Genomic DNA, 18,152 nt, shown 5'->3' with positions numbered 1-18,152 from the left:
CTGTCGCCCAGGCTGGAGTGCAGTGGCCGGATCTCAGCTCACTGCAAACTCCGCCTCCCGGGTTTACGCCATTCTCCTGCCTCAGCCTCCTGAGTAGCTGGGACTACAGGCGCCCATCACCTCGCCCAGCTATTTTTTTGTATTTTTTAGTAGAGACGAGGTTTCACCGTGTTAGCCAGATGGTCTCGATCTCCTGACCTCATGATCCGCCCGTCACAGCCTCCCAAAGTGCTGGGATTACAGGCTTGAGCCACCGCGCCCGGCCTATAATGCATATTTTTTAAAGGAATTAGCAAAACAAAAAACGTACTACCCATCAATAAAATAAATGCAAAGTCTCATAGCATGCTACATATTAAAATAAATTTCAGATTTGATTTTAAAATTTGTTATAAATAGTAAAACCATGAAATAAAGGAAAACATGGGCTAAATAACTGACTAGTAGGAGAGAATTATAAAGAAAAAATATGAATATATATATTTAAAACATTCAGGCCGGGCGCGGTGGCTCAAGCCTGTAATCCCAGCACTTTGGGAGGCCGAGACGGGCGGATCACGAGGTCAGGAGATCGAGACTATCCTGGCTAACACGGTGAAACCCCGTCTCTACTAAAAAATACAAAAAACTAGCTGGGCGAGGTGGCGGGCGCCTGTAGTCCCAGCTACTCGGGAGGCTGAGGCAGGAGAATGGCGGGAACCCGTGAGGCGGAGCTTGCAGTGAGCTGAGATCCGGCCACTGCACTCCAGCCTGGGCGACAGAGCGAGACTCCGTCTCAAAAAAAAAAAAAAAAAAAAAAAAAAAAAAAAAAAAAAAAAAAAAAAACATTCATACAATGTATTTTCTTCAAATATAAGGAAGCAAGTAACAGAAAGAGACATGTTTTAAACAAACACAACATAGAGTTAATATACTTAATACGTGATGATTTTGTATACAGAAAAATTAACTGTTGAACAAAAGCAGTCACATGGAACATAAACAATTTACAAATTAAATAAAAATGATCAATAACACATGGAAAATGCCCAATCAATCTAGTAATCAAGAAAGGCCAATGTAAAAACTGAGCAATCATTCACCCCAAACACCTATAAAGGTAAAACATATTTGATGATATGTGAAGATGGTAAGAGTGCAGTCAGTACTCTCACGACTGAAAAGTCTGAATTAATAGAAAACCGTAGGCTATATGCATCAATACTTTTAAAAATATTCAGACCTTTTAAACATAGATAAGCAAATGATAAGCAGCATGAGCTCTGAAGACAGACCTGGGTTCAAATCCCAGCTTCACCTATTGTGCACTGTGTGACCTTGGGGAAATTACTTAATGTTTCTCAGCCTCACTTTTCTCACATCTAAAATCAAAATAAATAATCCTTACGTTATAGAACTGATGTGAGAAATGAAATGTGTAATACATGTAAAGCACTTATCATAGTGACTATCACATAATACATGTTCAATAAATTTTTGGTAATGCCATTATCATCACCACTACTACTACCACCAGATCCATTCTGGAAAATGGCCAGAGTATTAATGTAAGTTTGTAAGTATACAAGAGAAATACAGGCACACATAACTCTAAAAAAAAGCTACAAGGAAATATACCAAATATAAGAGTGGTTATTAAAGAATTATGGATGACTTTGTCTTTTCTGTAATAGATTTTCTACTTTTGAAGTTTTCTACAATTAGTATGTTACTTTTATACTTAGAAAAGCAACCATGATTTAGGGGGGGGACAGAAAGGCTAAGCTCCCTCCTTGAGGTTATCATTTTTAGTTTGTAATAATAAATGTAAAAAAACTTAAACAAAACCAAGGTTGTTTGCATCAAATATCTTTCCCATGTGTAGGGCATTTTCTGCATTAACTTCTAAGTTCCTATTTGCACTAGGTAATACAAGAAAACTATTGGAAGAAATAGGTGTAAAAAAAGTAATTAAGGATAAATAGCTCTGTGAAAAGATGGTATATCCACTATGCCTAATTCTCCTTTACAAAAACCTAGGGAGACAAACAAGAATATCAAGAGCAACTCCCATCTTGGATTCAAAGTACTGAGAAATCTTGACCAGAAATCTCAAATTCTTATGGAAAGGTACCAAAGTTCACTCCCCACTTCTTCCCCTTTTCTAAGTATAACCTCAGAAGCTAAATCAAAGCATCCACAGAGATGGGGCTACTGCACAGCATTTCCCACAAGACATGAGAAAGAATGCCATACGCATTAAAAGTCTGCAGCACATCCTTCTGCTCCATTCCCAACTCTAGTAACAGGCTACAGTGAGTATCAGGGCATGTGATCATTTTATAAAGGTACCACACTGCAAACTTCTTTAGAACTGGGGTAGTTGGGGGAGGATTATCAGAGCTCTGTTACCATCTGTCTGTGGACGGGGGAAAAAAAAACAACAGCAGCAGCAGCTGGTACAAGAAGTAGCAAGATGTTGGTCCTGGAAGTGACAAGATGGGAAATGACAGGAAACAGCTTTTCACTCTTCCAACAGCAAAAGAAGCGTGCAGCCCGTGTTCCAGTGTTTGAAAACCTCCAGATGCTGCTCTCGTCTCACATTTCCATAGCTTTGTTCAGACAACATCTGAAAGCCTGCCTTTCTTTTTTCAAGCACTCTCTTTCTTTAGAGGAACATACAAAACTATCAAATACAGGCTTCTCCCCCCTCCTCGTTTTGCTCACAGGCAATGTCAAACGAATTCTAAGTGTCACCACGGAAGGAAAATATGTACAAATAGCATTATATGAGCCTCTGCAAAACTTTTTCCAGTTGTATACTTCAAGAAAAATGTACAATGTACTCTGGTTTCTGCCATTTGGTAGTTAAACTAATATTGGACTTTGAGTAGAACTAAGGAGCTGAGGAATAAAAAATGTACAATGAGCAGTGTTCTGAGGACAGGGCACCCTATGCAACCACTCACTTCTTGGAAGTGGTGGGCTGTGCTTTCTTACTGCACTAAACACTAACACATGCGTGCATTTGTTTCCACTTTAAATGTTAGGTTCATGAAATCAGAAAAGAGGTAACATTATACACAATATATACACAGTTCAACTGCAGAATTTCAAAGTACTAGCATACAACGTTAATCAAATACACTAATTTAGAATTGCTCCATATGCCAAGCATATAAAACCAATTTTCAAAAAACCTTGGGACATGCACATAAAATATACTAAAATCACACTGAGTAAAATTTTCAATTTTATTTGAGTTCACAGATCACATTTGGGAATCTCCCTGTTTCATCAGCCACTTCCTTGCCCTTGGTGATTTTGCACAGCTGGTGACCAGGCCCAAGTGCCCCTCTCTTCTTCAGCAGTCAGCTCAGCCTTTAGGATCCAGGTGGGGTCCTCCTTCCCATACACCTCCCAAACTTCCCTCTTTGAGCAATCGCATATTTCCCCTGAACTCAAACAGCACATGTCTGTTATAACAGCCCCTCGATGGTAATTCCTCTGTTCAGAGGTCGGTCTATCACAACAGTGAGCCTCTCACAAGGGAAGAGGTCACTTCTTCTTGATCTTTATATACAAGTGCCCGTCATAATACTTGACATTCATTTAAAAAAATATATTAATCACTACTACATGCCAGACACTGGCAATTCAAAGTATGAATAGAACATAGTTCCTGTCCCCCAAGGAGCTTAGATCTAACTGTGAACCTTTACTTTTGTGATACAAAAGTAAAAACCAACAATGTATTCAGCATTATAAACAAGGCACTATGGAAATCCAAACCAGGTCACCCATGGAAGCTGTTCAATCAATGTTCCATGAGAAAAAAATATCACAAGTTCAGCAGTTGGATGTGCTTCCTAGAGAATTCCATTTAGCTGTGTAATACTAAAAAAAAAAAATTACTTCAAGGCCAGACGCGGTGGCTCACGCCTATAATCCCAGCACTTTGGGAGGCTGAGGCGAGTGGATCACCTGAGGTCAGAAGTTCAAGACCAGCCTGGCCAACATGGTGAAACCCCATCTCTACTAAAAATATAAAAATTAACCAGACATGGCAGTAGGTGCCTGTAATCCCAGATACTTGGGAGACTGAGGCAGGAGAACTACCCAAACCCAGTAGGCGGAGGTTGCAGTGAGCCAAGACCCGTGTCATTGCACTCCAGCCTGGGCAATGAAAGTGAAACTCCGTCTCCAAATAAAAAATAACTAAATAAAGTCATTAATTCATGTGTAGACTCCATCCTGTTGTTATCTCATTTTATAGATGAGGAAACTGAAACTGAGGTGGGAAAATGAAGTAATTTTTTTTTCCCTTCCCCAACCCACGCTGGAACGCAGTGGCTGAATCTCGGCTCACTGCAACCTCTGCCTCCCGGATTGAGGCGATTCTCCTGTCTCAGCCACCTAACTAGCTGGGATTATAGGAACCCACCACCACGCCTGGCTAATTTTTTCTTTTCTTTGTTTTTTTTTTTTTTTTAATTAGTAGAGACAGGGTTTCACTATGATGGCCAGGCTGGTCTCAAACTCCTGACCTCAACTGACCTGCCTGCCTCAGCCTCCTGAAGTGCTGGGATTACAGTCATGGACTACTGTGCCCGGCCCCAAACAGCAGTTTTAAAAGACTCTGCTTGACGGGGCGCGGTGGCTCACACCTGTAATCCCAGCACTCTGGGAGGCCAAGGCAGGTGAATCACAAGGTCAGATCGGGACCATCCTGGCTAACATGATGAAACCCCGTCTCTACTAAAAAATACAAAAATTAGCCGGGTGTGGTGGTGGGCACCTGTAGTCCCAGCTACTCGGTGGGAGAATGGCGTGAACCAGGGAGGCGGAGCCAAAAAAAAAAAAAAAAAAAAAAAAGACTCTGCCTCTAAGTCAGCCAAAACTCATGATTGTCATTCCCAGTTCTTCCTTGTTGTTCTCACCAATGAAGCATGAGTCAGAAACTCTTTCTGATCTGCCTTTGCTAATCAATTTTGCATCCCCTTAACCTTAAAACTTTTTCTAGTTCCTCCTAAATTAGTTTATTAGCTTTTAATGAACAAGAAACTTGCCTTTTATTAGTTCTGAATCTCCATGGCTTATGGCATACACACACACACACACACACACACACACACACACATATATACAAATGAACAAAAAATATGTCTGGAACTGAATTTTAAAATTTATAATATGTAATATGTAAACTTCCCTACTCTTTGAAAGATGCTCAAACTTCAACTTAACTATCTAGCTTTTCATGTCATATTTTTTCTTAAAATTGTTTTTTCAAAAAATTAACATTATATGAAAATCCCTATTTGAATACAGTTTTACTGTCTTTCCCAAAGTAGCTTTTAATCCACTGAATTTTCACAGCTATTTAGGTATTTTGATTTTAAAGACTAAGAGTGATGTACAAATAAGATGAAATGTGGAGAATGTGAACATTAACAGTATCTGTGACTCTGCACAAATCTTACCTTCAATGTTTCTATCCCTTCTTCCCCAAATACAAAGTACAGTCCAGTACATAAAACAGATTTCATTAAGGTACTTGAAAATACCATTAGCTTTATTGCCAGCTAATTACATGCTGCTGACTCACTGAAAGTGTCATCTAAAAATCGGAAGTCTCATCTCTATCAGTTCTCTATTTTCACAGTTGGATTTTCAAACATAATCACATTTATAGTACTAGCAAATCTTATTTTGACCACTGCCAAAAGAGTCAAAATCCAGATGTGTCCTGTTTCTCCCATCTACCATATTTATAACCCAAGAAGTTTTTGTACTATTTAAAATTATATCTTCATCCTAGTCAAAGACAAAAATCTGGATAAGATAGATCCAAGGACAGATTATTTATGATAATCTTAGAAAGTTAACTCTAGAGTGAAATAAAATTTAATCAGTGGCACTGGAAAAAGTTTTAAAATTAATTATGAATACTGATAATCATAATGCCACCCGGCCTATACTTTTCTACTTGTTCACAAAGAGATTATTGGAGAATAGACCAAAAATTTTGCTAAAGGCCAACTGCATTCGGTCTATGACATCCCCGAGTTATCGGCCAAGACCTCTTGCTAAACAGGAATTGCTGGATTCATGCTGCCATTCTGTAAGCACTATACTCCTTTCTCAGTGTTTACTTACATCACTTGTTGGGAAATACTACTGAGACTCAAATTAAAGGTTCAGAATTTACTTATACTGTTTTTATTAAAGCCAAAATGCATTTAACTCACAAATGACAATGAAGGCCGGGCATGGTGGCTCACACCTGTAATCTCAGCACTTTGGGAGGCCAAGGTGGGCAGATCACCTGAGGTGAGGAGTTTGAGAACAGCCTGGCCAACACGGTGACACCCCATCTGTACTTGAAATACAAAAATTAGCCAGGCGTGGTGGTGCATGCTTGTAATCCCAGCTACTCGGGAGGCTGAGGCAGGAGAATCACTTGAACCTAGGAGGCGGAGATTGCAATGAGCAAAGATCACACCATTGCACTCTAGCCTGGGTGACAGAGTAAAATTCAGTCTCGAAAAGAAAAACAAAAAAGAAAACAATGAGGTTATAATTCAATTGCATCAGGAGCCTTGAATCCATTCTCTGCAGGCAGGCAGGTGTTGTTATCTCACAGTCTGTTCTTTCACCTTGAACTTCTATCTCATCTGTGAAACCTTCCTTTCCCATTTAGTTAGAGGGACATTTTCCTTTACAGGGAGGTCACATACACAATCAGAATTCACAAATCCTGCATTCTGTATCACCCAGCACTATACCACCCACCACTGGCAATAACCCCTTTCCCTACCTTCCTTTATAGTCTTTATCAGAAAAACACTTGGCCATGTGGTGGCTCGCACCTGCAATCCCAGCATTTTGGGAGGCCAAGGAGGGAGAATCGTTTGAGCTCAGATGTTCAACACCAGCCTGGACAACATTACGATTCCCCATCTCTACTAAAACTACAGAAATTAGATAGGTGTGGTGGCTCATGCCTGTAGTCCCAGGTACGCGAGAGACTAAAGTGGAAAGATCACTTAAGCCCTAGAGGTCAAGGCTGCAGTGAGCTGAGATCACACCTCTGCACTCCAGCCTGGGTGACAGAATGAGACTCTGTCTGAGAAAAAAACAAAAGCAAAAGCAACTTCTAAGAGCCTCTGGTTTTTTTCCTCTGAGATTTTTAGGCTCTGCTAGTACTAGCTATTTTTCCAGCCACCAATAGACAAGCCTTCTAGGATCTAAAAGCCCAAGCTTAATTCAACCAGGCTTTTTGTTGCCAGGCAGAACCATCCTGGCAGAAGGCTGGGTTGAATGCCAAGCTTCTGTCTAGTCCTCAGGAATTGGTGCCCTGGCCAATGGGCATACAGTTAGTCATTACCAATTTTTCTGTTGTTGTTTTAAAGGAGGCGGGCAAAAGAACAACCCCTTGTAATCAGAAAACGAGAGACCATGGCCAAAAACTGGTGCCATCTGCTAATCTGAGTAGAAATGAGGTTGAAGAGAGAAAGGTTGGATATGGGGCAGATGGGACTCTCTTTAATCATCTGTTCTTGTTATTTTGATCTCTGTTTTTGTTTAATAATTTGAATGAATGATAGAAACACACATTTCTCAGTTCAAATATAAAGATGACGGGAGAATACAGAATTGAATTATTTCTCTCTCCTACCTCTTCATTCCAATCCCCATATCAGTCTTCTAACCAAAGGAGAAGGTAAACATTCAACTCTGTTGCTAAAGACCACAAAAGTGTTTTCTAACTTTCACTAGGATTAGACCTCCCATGGCTGTTCTTTCAGTTTTGTGAATTTGATTTGTACAACTGTACACAACAGACATTTTATCAGTAACGACTTAGCTCTTTACAAGAATATTTAAATGCCAGAATAGAGAACAGATAAAAGATTACAGTACAATTTGAGGCCCTGTGATACTGGATACAAAGCTCTTTTTGATCCAACCATTGCATACGACTACTTCTGCCATTCCATCCTTTGCAGATTATACTCTAGTCATTCTATTCTATGTACGGTTCCCTGACTGTATCAGACTGAATCATCCTCTGTACAGACAGCTCTGTTATAAAGTTTATTTTGAAAACATGAATTTGTTTCAATATGCTTGATACAGCAGGAACAATTTGAGCACAATGTGAATCTTACATGTTTGTGTGTAGTTTCACTTGCAAGAAACAGGTGAGTTCAGAAAACTGCATCCAGTGGAATTAAGCTGGGTAGGGATACATAAAATGCATGCATGCACACACCTCAAACATCCACCACAGCTACTTCGGTTCGCCATGTGCGTTATGAGCCACTCCTGCTAGAACAACTTTCCATCCAGTTTCAGGTAATCCATCTTCCACCAACTCTCCATAACTCAAAAGCTGCAAACTTTCTAAAGCCCACTTCCACAAGCAAGATTTAGGCCTTTTAAAATATAAAATACCATATTTCATCAAGTTATTTTCTTTTCATTCTTTGTGTGGGCGGGGGGGGCGGGGGTGGTAACTATGTAACGTGTAAAACTTCACTACTATTTTCATTAGGTTCCTTTTGGGTTTTTTTTACTGTTGTCACTGATGAAGTTTTTCAGTGGTAATGTACAAATCAAACCCACAAGAAACATGTCTTGCTCCAGGAAAGGAATTAAGTGGTCATCACTGTGCTCTCAAACAACACTTAACAAAAAATGGAGAAAGCTTATTTTAAACACTCTTTTATGACCAACATTCTGTGCTCTTAAATTTTGCAAAAACAAGTCATATTTATATGGTACTTCAGAATTTAATGTGTTAGTGATATCCTTTTTTCTCTAGTCTTCACTGCAAATGAGTTTAACAAGTAGGGGGAAAATTATCTTCATTGTAAGATAGCAGAAACAGAAGCAGGGCCAGATGAAGCATGTTTCCTAAAGGCCCACAAGTAATTGTGGTAGAACCAGGCCTACAGTCCATGCCTTCAGATTCAGGCAACATCCATTCTTCCACACCTACCAATCAGTGTGCGACATTCATGATAAGAAAATTATAGGACCCTGAAAACTCATGTCGAGTTCAAAAATGGGTTATTTTTAAGGAAGTTTCACAGCCCACCCTCTCTTTCCTTCAAGTGCCATGACCTACTCAAATCCATGATAATTTGCTATAAACTGTATCCTCATTTGTGAGACTATATATTCATATTAGAGAGAAAACTTCTCAAAATCCATAAAACTCTTATAGGTAGGTAGTAAACATATCATATAGCACTCAGACCTCCTCGCTAAAGCCTCAAGCACTCCAAGAGCTTCACACTGGCGGGTGCTTTCTGTCTACAGTGTTCTTCCTAGATATCCACATGGCTTACGTCCTTACCTCCGGCAACTATTTGCTTAATGTCATCTTCTCAGTGAGGTCTACCCTAACCACCTTATTAAAAATTTTACCATTCCCCAAATATGGTAAAGGGGCTTTCTTTTTCTAAATAGTATCCCTCACTTTCCAAAATACTTTTAAGATTTATGTGTTTATATTTTTTTCTATATTCTCCATTAAATAAAGCTTCATGAATGCAGAGATTTTGTCTATTTGGTTTGGATGCTGTAACTCCAATACTACTTACAACAATGCATGACATATGTTAGGAGCTCAATAAATATATACTAAACAGGTGCATGTATGCACAATCATGGTTCTCTAAACTATTAGTAAGAATGGAATTAATAATCTCAAACACACAGAACCAGGTACCTTTAAGCAACTTGCTCAAATACATGAAAACCAAGGAAAAATTTGGGGCCCATATTGCAGGGCAGCTTTCCACACAGATGGGCCACTTGGTAGGCTCCACACAGGATCCACATGGGGAGCTCTTAGAATTACAGATGATTTTTTTCAAATGTGAATGTAGCTGGGTGTGGTAGCATGTGCCTGTAGTCCCAGCTACTTGGGAGGCTGAGGCAGGAGGATCACCTGGGTCCAGAAATTCATGTCTAGCCTGGGCAACATAACAAGACCCCATCTGTGGGAAAAGTAAGTATAGTTCACAGTTTGAGGTAAATCTGCCCCACATCATCACCATTTCTACAGAGAAAGAATAATCAAATCACTCCTCTGCAACAATGGTACCTGGTAACAAAGTCACTTGAAAAAAGAGCTGGAAAGCAGGGGAAATCGGGTGTATTCAAAAAGAATCCATGACTGCGAAGGCAGGATGTATTAAATAAATACCAAAAGGTTTCACTGCCAAACCTCTAAAAATCACAGAATGTTAAATTGCTCCTGCTTTCCAATGCATTCAAAGCACACCTGGGTTTGTAAGTCAGCAATAAACCCCAAGTTTGAACCTGATTCTCATTTCTACTGAGTTTAACAAAATGAACTTATAATGTCAACCTGCAGGTAATACGGTTGATGTTCTGTCCTCTCCAAATCTCATGTTGAAATACGACAACAAATGTTGGAGTTGGGCATAGGGAGGTGTTTGGGCCATGGAGGTGGACCCTTCATGAATGGCTTGGTATTCTCCAGGGGGAATGAGTGAGTTATCACTGTGTGTGTTCACGTGAGAGCTGGTTGTTTAAAAGAGCCTGGCATCTCTCTTGCCTCCTTCTCTCACCCTCTGACACATCGGATCCCCCTTCCCTTCTGCCATGAGTAAACACTTCCTGAGGCCTTCCCAGAAGGCAAGTAGATGCTGGTGCCACGCTTGCATAGCATGCAGAACTGTGAGACAAATAAACTTCCTTTCTTTATAAGTTACCCAGTCTCAGGTATTCGTTTATAGGAACACAAATGGACTAACACACCAGGTGTCTATATTTAAAAAGGATTCAGCACACAAACACTTTGTTCCAAGGCATATTGAGATGGTCAGTTTAATTTCATGCCAAAACCAATGTTTAATACATAGATTGTGACCATCAAGTGAAAAGGTATTGCATCCTCAAGTAGATGTTATATATACTATTTGATTATAAGACAGAAGAACAAGTAACTCTCATTCTTGGTATTATTACCTCACACTTCTCCAAGCCTCTATAATTTCTCATCTGAAAATAGGGATAATGCCAGCTGTGCCTCATAAGGTTGCTGCAAAGATTAAATAAACTAAGCCAGCTCACATAATAGTTATAGTTTCAGACCTTAAGAAGCACTTAAGATAGATCGTTAAATCTCAACCCTGGCTGCACATTTACAATCACCAGAGAAGCTTAAACAAATGATGCCCAGGGCCAACCCTGAAAATATGCTGATGTAAATCATCTGGGATTGAGCCTGGAGTTCACTAGTATTTTTTTTAGTGTTCCAGGTTATTTCAAAAAGGAGCCAGACTGGAAAACCCAAGATTGAGATTCTAATGCCCTGATTTAGTAGGTCTGGAGTGGGTTATAAAATGTGTATTTTTTCACATAAACATACAATTTATGAGTAAATGGGCTTTATTTTTATGAAACCTATGCTTCTAATTATATTTTAACAAATATAGCAGGGGAGTATTTATTAAAGATATATACTACAATAGGCATTTAAAAGTTTTTACAACTTTTTATAAAGGAAATTTCTATCCTGAATAAGTGTAGTATAACTTTGGAAGGTAAGGAAAGGGAAGTGGGTGGGAAGGAGTAAGAAGAAAAGGAGAGAGAAAATTAATTCATGTAAATATTGGCACTGGGCAGTGGGGAGGACAGTGTTTGTAGGAGATTCCTTGACTAAAAAAAAAAAAATATTTTAACACTTCCCTTTGTCTTGAGATAAAGATAAAGAACTAATAATTATTGACTCTGGCTATGGTCCAGGCTTTCTACACCCATGATCTCAATCAATGCTCCCAATAGGCCTGCAAGGAAGCCCTTGCTATCCTCAATCTGCACAGGATGCAATCCACGCAGAACACAACCAGGCTTTACTCCAAGAGACTCAAAGAGGCTTAGCCACTTGGCTCTGACTGCTAGCTGTGCTGACAGAAGAGAGAGAGGAGACAGCTGAGGCTCCATGTAGCATACCTCACCATAGCAGGGCCCATGCACTGTGTTTTGTAGATTTATGAAGAGGGTCCCAGAGTTCCCACCTGCACTGCCTCTTATGACACAGCACCTCCAACAACTCGCATTTGACAGATAAAATAGCAGTACCCTGGCAGGGTCAGAAACCATCACAGAGGTAGCTTAGAAGCTCCTAAGGAGGGAACTGTAGGAATGAATTATTTATTAAAATGGTCATTCATTCCTCACGGTGAAAGAAGATTAAAACTGACTTCTATTGGAAAGTACTTCGCTTCCAAGAACAGCAAAGTGGGCTGCCGACTCGCATTACTGGACCCACCTTAGAGAAAGAGAAAATTTGAGAGAGACAGGTTGAACACTCAGACAGTAAGTAGGCAGAAAATCTCAGAAGAGCAGTACAGCTTCCTAAAACGCTCCTGGCTTCCACGCATCTGTCAAACTTTCAGGTAGATTTTGGGGTGTCAAGCATGACCATACAGAACAACTGACTCACCACCTGGAGTTCTATGGGTTGAGAAGAAAGGAAAAGTAGATAACAACCAGAAAGAACTCTAATGCTCCAGAAGGCCAGCAACAGCAATTCTGATGAAGGAAGAAGACTACCCTTAGCGGCAGCCCTAAGCCTTGTCCCTGGAGAATCTTGCTGCTGGGATACTGCTGGGCACACAAAGAATGATTTGTGGAACAACTCCTAAGTATTAAGTATCACAGAAAGCAGGGGGCAAACACAAGAAGATGAGAAATAGGAGGAGGGAGAACCCTTCTGAAAAATGTCCTCCTTCCAGGTCAGTCGGTATTTAATTTCTATTTTTTACCTCTTCTTTGCATTCATGAAGGCCAAATCTTCCAGTCAAATTAGAGTGTAGTAAAGCATTAAGTCAGCATTCAACAGGTTTAATTACTGTGTAAATGAAAGAAATTATTATTCATTTATGACATTTATTTCAGATCCAATTCTAGTTGCTTTTATATAAACTTGGGGGTAGGGAGAATAAAATTTAGATGGGGAGAGAGTAACAAGAACAAGCATATATAATTACAGCTATATTTCTTTGCCAAACATTAGTGAGCCTAAACAAAAAGTGCTTGTTTGCTCTCTTGAGAAAAAAAACATGTGATCCATCAGTGGTGGCTCTAAAGCCAACCCTCTCCTGACACACGGCCAGACTCTGATAGGTATGCCAATATTGAAAATTCCAGTAACAGAGGGCTTATTAAGGCCACAAAGCCTGGTACAGCCCATTGTCATTTGGAAGCCCCTGAACTCTGGGAACAATTATAGCAGTCAGGCGCTACAAAGTAATGGAAGTCTCAATGCATCATGAAAGATAAAGGGCCAGTTGATGCTATCAGAACTACCAAACAATGGATCTTTTCTAATAAATTTCCACAAAGTTTAAACGTCTCTCACAAGCATAAAAAAGAGGAAACACACATATGTGGCATTTATTTTTAATTCTTGTATGTCTACCTGGTAGAAGGGACTGCAAGAAAGTGTACCTGGGGAGCCTACCTGAAGACAGAGAAACATCTGTCCATGAGTCAACACACCAGTAAATAGTAGATAATCTGTTACCCGAAATGTTAAGACTCCATGATTTTATCAGAATATAGTCATTACATACTATAATCCCACTGAAATTCTCTAGATTTTCCAAAGAGTACGTTGAACAAAGAAAAATGCCTAAACAAAACATATCCAATTCCTATTCCAACATATTCACACAGACAACATGCAAACACACACAGATATTTTTGGAATCAGTTAATCTTAAACCTTTTCTAAACCTCCAACCACTGGCATTCAATTACTACAAATGCAACAGTGGTTAGAAATTGGCAGTAACAACCTTAGTTTGTTTTAAAACCTCAGACCACACAAGTTGACGACAAGAAACTATTATTCAGAAATTCAGACAGATTTAAGGACCAAGTGCAATTCTGCATAATAATGATAATGAAGTTGTAAACCTTTAACTTAGAAAACCAATTTAATATACTGAGCTGACAGAAAAAATGTCTCACTCTGTTGCGCAGGCTGGGGTGCAATGGTACAATCATAGCTCACTGTAACCTCAAACTTCTGGGCTCAAGCAATCCTCCTGACTCAGCCTCCCAAGTAGCTGGGACAACAGGCACATGCACCATTCCCAGCCTTATTAGTACATATCTCTTAATTCTTTTCTTATCTCTGAAGCTCCACACAGAGCCATGGATACAACCATCACAAGCTAGACTTTCTTGGGGCCCAAAGCAGCCAGCTTTATGATTTCTCTCTACACACCACCCTATTCTCTTCCATACAGCTCTTGCTTAACCCAAGTTTTGCTTAACTTTTTACTCTGCCAGGGGATAACTACTACTACTTTATTCTGCATTAAACTTTCAAATAGATCACCTTCCCCTATCTGTATGAAGAAACAAAAACACACTTGGATTACACACACACACACACACACACACACACACACACACACATATATAGAGAGAGAGAGAGAGACTGACTCACTATTGCCCAGGTTAAAGTGCAGTAATGCGATCATGGCTCACTGTAGACAGTATATCACAGGCTCAAGCAATCCTCCTACCTCAGCCTCCTAAGTAGCTGGTACCACAGGTGCACATCACTATAGCTGGCTAATTTTTGTTTAAAAGGTCTTACTATGTTGCCCAGGCTGGTCTCAAAGTCCTGGGCTCAAGTAATCCTTCCACCTTGGCCTCCCAAAGTGCTGGAATTATGAGCCACTGTGCCTAGTCCAATAACATACATCCAAAAACCCATTATTGTTTATGCCACCTCAGCCCTTTTATTCATTCTTCAGTAACAATAGCTGAAGTCTCTTTTGAAGAATTAACCCCACTTGCCTCAGGGTCCCAGCAGTTTCGGGAGTGCTGAGGGCCATGAGAGTCACCCCACTAAAGGGTATGGTGGGATGACTATACATATACCCAGTCAATCAGTCAAGAATAGCCACATAACCAAAGAAGGACTGTAAAGTGGAAGCTGCAAGACTGTTGCTGGACACAGAAACAATGAGCCTTGCTCTCTCCCAGGACTGCTGAGCGGGCAGAACAGTCATTGTCTTTGTCTGTGAACCACATGAAGCCCACAGAGGAAGTAGTGCTGAGAGATGGAGACAGACCACTGAAAACACCAAGCTCCTGAAATTCAGAGGCTTTTAGCGCCTTTTACCCCTAAGTTCTCTGACTCTTAAACCAGTAATATTCTGAGTTGGGGCTAAGATGCAGAGATGTGCCACCAATTCACATTAAAGGTAATACTGTCTTTTAACCTGATTGTATAATTCGAGTGAGACCACATTTCTTTTCTTCTCTTTCTGAGACCAGGCTGGAGTGCAGTGGTGTGATCACAGCTTACTGCAGCCTTGAACCCCTCGGCTCAAGCGATCCTCTCGCCACAGCCTCCTAAGTAGCTGGGACTACAGGCGCCCACCACCATGCCTGGCTTATGTTTTCATTTTTCTGTAGAGACTAAGTCTTACTACGTTGCCTGGCCTCAAGAGATCCTCCCACTGGAGGATCGGTAGACTCCTATAATCCTTGGCTTCCCAAAGTGCTGGGATTACGGACATGAGCCACCACACTTGGCCCATGCTTCTTTTCAAACATTCAAAATCTTCTCCAAGTATTGTCTTCGTTAAAAGGCCTTTCTGGATGATGTTCCAAATACCCTCAGGAGGCACACAGGGAGGATCATCCATGCAATCAAGCTCTCCATTACTATGCAACAAATCAGTAACTATCAATAATGGCACAATCAATCATTATGTCATCTGCTCTTTTTATTCTTATTCTTGCCAGTCTATAAAGTTACCAGTAGAAGGGTATGCCTATCTTTATTTTGGAAGGAACAAGGCTTTTAGATTCAGAAGATTTGAGTTTAATCTCACCTTTTCTCTGGCTCTAACACTTCAGGCTTCTCACATCTTTTATGCTAGGTTAATAACACAAAGTGACTAATAATAATAGCTGTTATGATGATGACAATGAGGAGAATGACAACAATGATGACAACTCATATGTTCCTAGCCCCAGATTAGCAGATATATGAATGAGCTCAGTGGTCCAGGGAACCACCAACTGTCACTTAGAACAGCTCTGTGGTTCCTGGGCTAAGAGTCCAATGATCCTTTTCCATCTCACATGGACACAATCAGCAATGATACAACAAATGGGAACACTAGCAAAAAGGCCATGAAGACAATATGCCCAGCTGACTAACATGAGACGTCATAGCTCTGGGATAAAACGACTTCAACACCTGATATTCTTGCCTAATTGAATCTTTTCCATTTTGAGGGCAACGCTTACGTAAGTATGTATAAACCACATATAAACAAAAACTTCAAAGGTATAGTACAGAGGAGGAATGTTCTACCCTCAGATACATATCTGGTTATCTTAAAGACAAAAAACGTCTTAGAATAGAAAGTATTCAGGTATCAAGACAAGCCCTGTATTTTGCAACGTAACTTTGGGGGAAATCACTGCCCATCTTTCAGCTTCAGTTTCTCAATTTTTAAGGTACAGGATTGAGATTGGATAGGTTTCAAGGCCTTTCTTAGCTCTAACAAAACTTCCAACTTCCAAATGATTTATATTATCATACCACATAGCATTTAATTCCTCCATATTTCAACTTATCTAAGCTCCCAGAAATATGTCTGTTTATTTCTTCTCTTGTCATGTGGTAAACAACATATAATTGTTCTCAGAGTATGTTAACAGCAGTCTCTTTCCTTAAATATTTTAAGGAAGTTCACACACAAGGGCTACCTAACTAGTGCGTCAATTTGGGATACAGTGACCATCAGCTCATTCTTGTTTTCCTCAGATGGGTTTTCTCACAGTGAGCTGCTCCTGATTCTGACAGAACACCAGGATGGATAGGACAGTCCTGTGGATCAAAGCTAATTCTAGGAAGCCCAAAGGATGAACGAAATGTCCAGTTCACACTGCTGTGCCCAGATTTGTCTTCTATCTTACCTTTCTGAAATGCTTTCCTACACTGTATCACCTCAGGATGTCTCCCTGGACCTTGAATAATTTTACCAAAAGCACAAAATAAACTACTATGCAGGAAAGGGAAATGAAGAAATGAAGAGCTTCCTGTTCTGATTTCCCTGGAATTTCAAGGCAGATCTGCCTGGAAGGAGCTGAATTTCCAGCTCTCTACTCCAGTTCCCAGACTCTCTTTCATTTTGACTAGTTAATGACTGTCAGGTGAATTAAATACAAGCTATCTCGTCTCTTCACAAGACCCCATAGCCTTCTTAAAAGAAAACTCTCCTCTTTCCTCTACACAGTAATTGCTCTACTGACTGCTGATTAGATCTATTCTCTCAGCCTTAAACCATACAGGTTGAGGAATGCAAATCTGAAAATTCAATAATCCAAAATGCTCCAAAATCCAAACCGTTTTGAACACCAACATGACACTACAAAGAAATGCTCACTGCAGCATTTCAGATTTGGGATGCTCAACTTGTAAGTATAACGCAGATATTCCAAAATCCAAAATTATCCCAAATCCAAAACACTTCTGTCCCAAGCACTTCAGATAAGGGATACTCAACCTATATAATTACGACGACCAGCTATAAGAGCTAACATTCCAGTAGATACTTAGGATGATTCAGGCACTGCTGTATCTAAACTCCTTTTTACCAATTACCTCATTTACTCCTACCCCAAAAACCCAACGAAATATAAATTAGTAACCCTATTTTACAGATAAGGAAATTGAGGCACACGGAGGTGAAATAGCATACACAAATTCAGACTGCAACTTTGTATTGCTATTTCTGTTTTTTCAATTACTCTTCTTGTATGTCAGCGGTCCCCAACCATTTTGGCACCAGGCACCAGTTTCATGGAACACAATCTTTCCACAGACCTGGGGATGGGAGGGTGATGGTTTTGGGATGAACCTGTTAGACCTCAGAGCATCAGGCATTAGATTCTCATGGAAGCACGCAACCTAGATCTCTCAAATGCACAATTTGCAATAGACTTAGCACTCCTATGAGAGTCTAATGCCGCCGCTGATCTGACAGGAGCTCAGGCCTTAATGTTCGCTAGCCTGCTGCTCACCGCCTGCTCTGTGACCCAATTCCCAACGGGCTATGGACAGGTACCAGTTCCATGGCCTGGGG

The sequence above is a fragment of the Piliocolobus tephrosceles genome, chromosome 8, assembly GCF_002776525.5.
Source record: "Piliocolobus tephrosceles isolate RC106 chromosome 8, ASM277652v3, whole genome shotgun sequence".
Lineage (NCBI taxonomy): Eukaryota > Metazoa > Chordata > Mammalia > Primates > Cercopithecidae > Piliocolobus > Piliocolobus tephrosceles.
The sequence above is the reverse complement of the archived record's forward strand: the minus strand, read 5'-3'. Positions refer to the sequence as shown.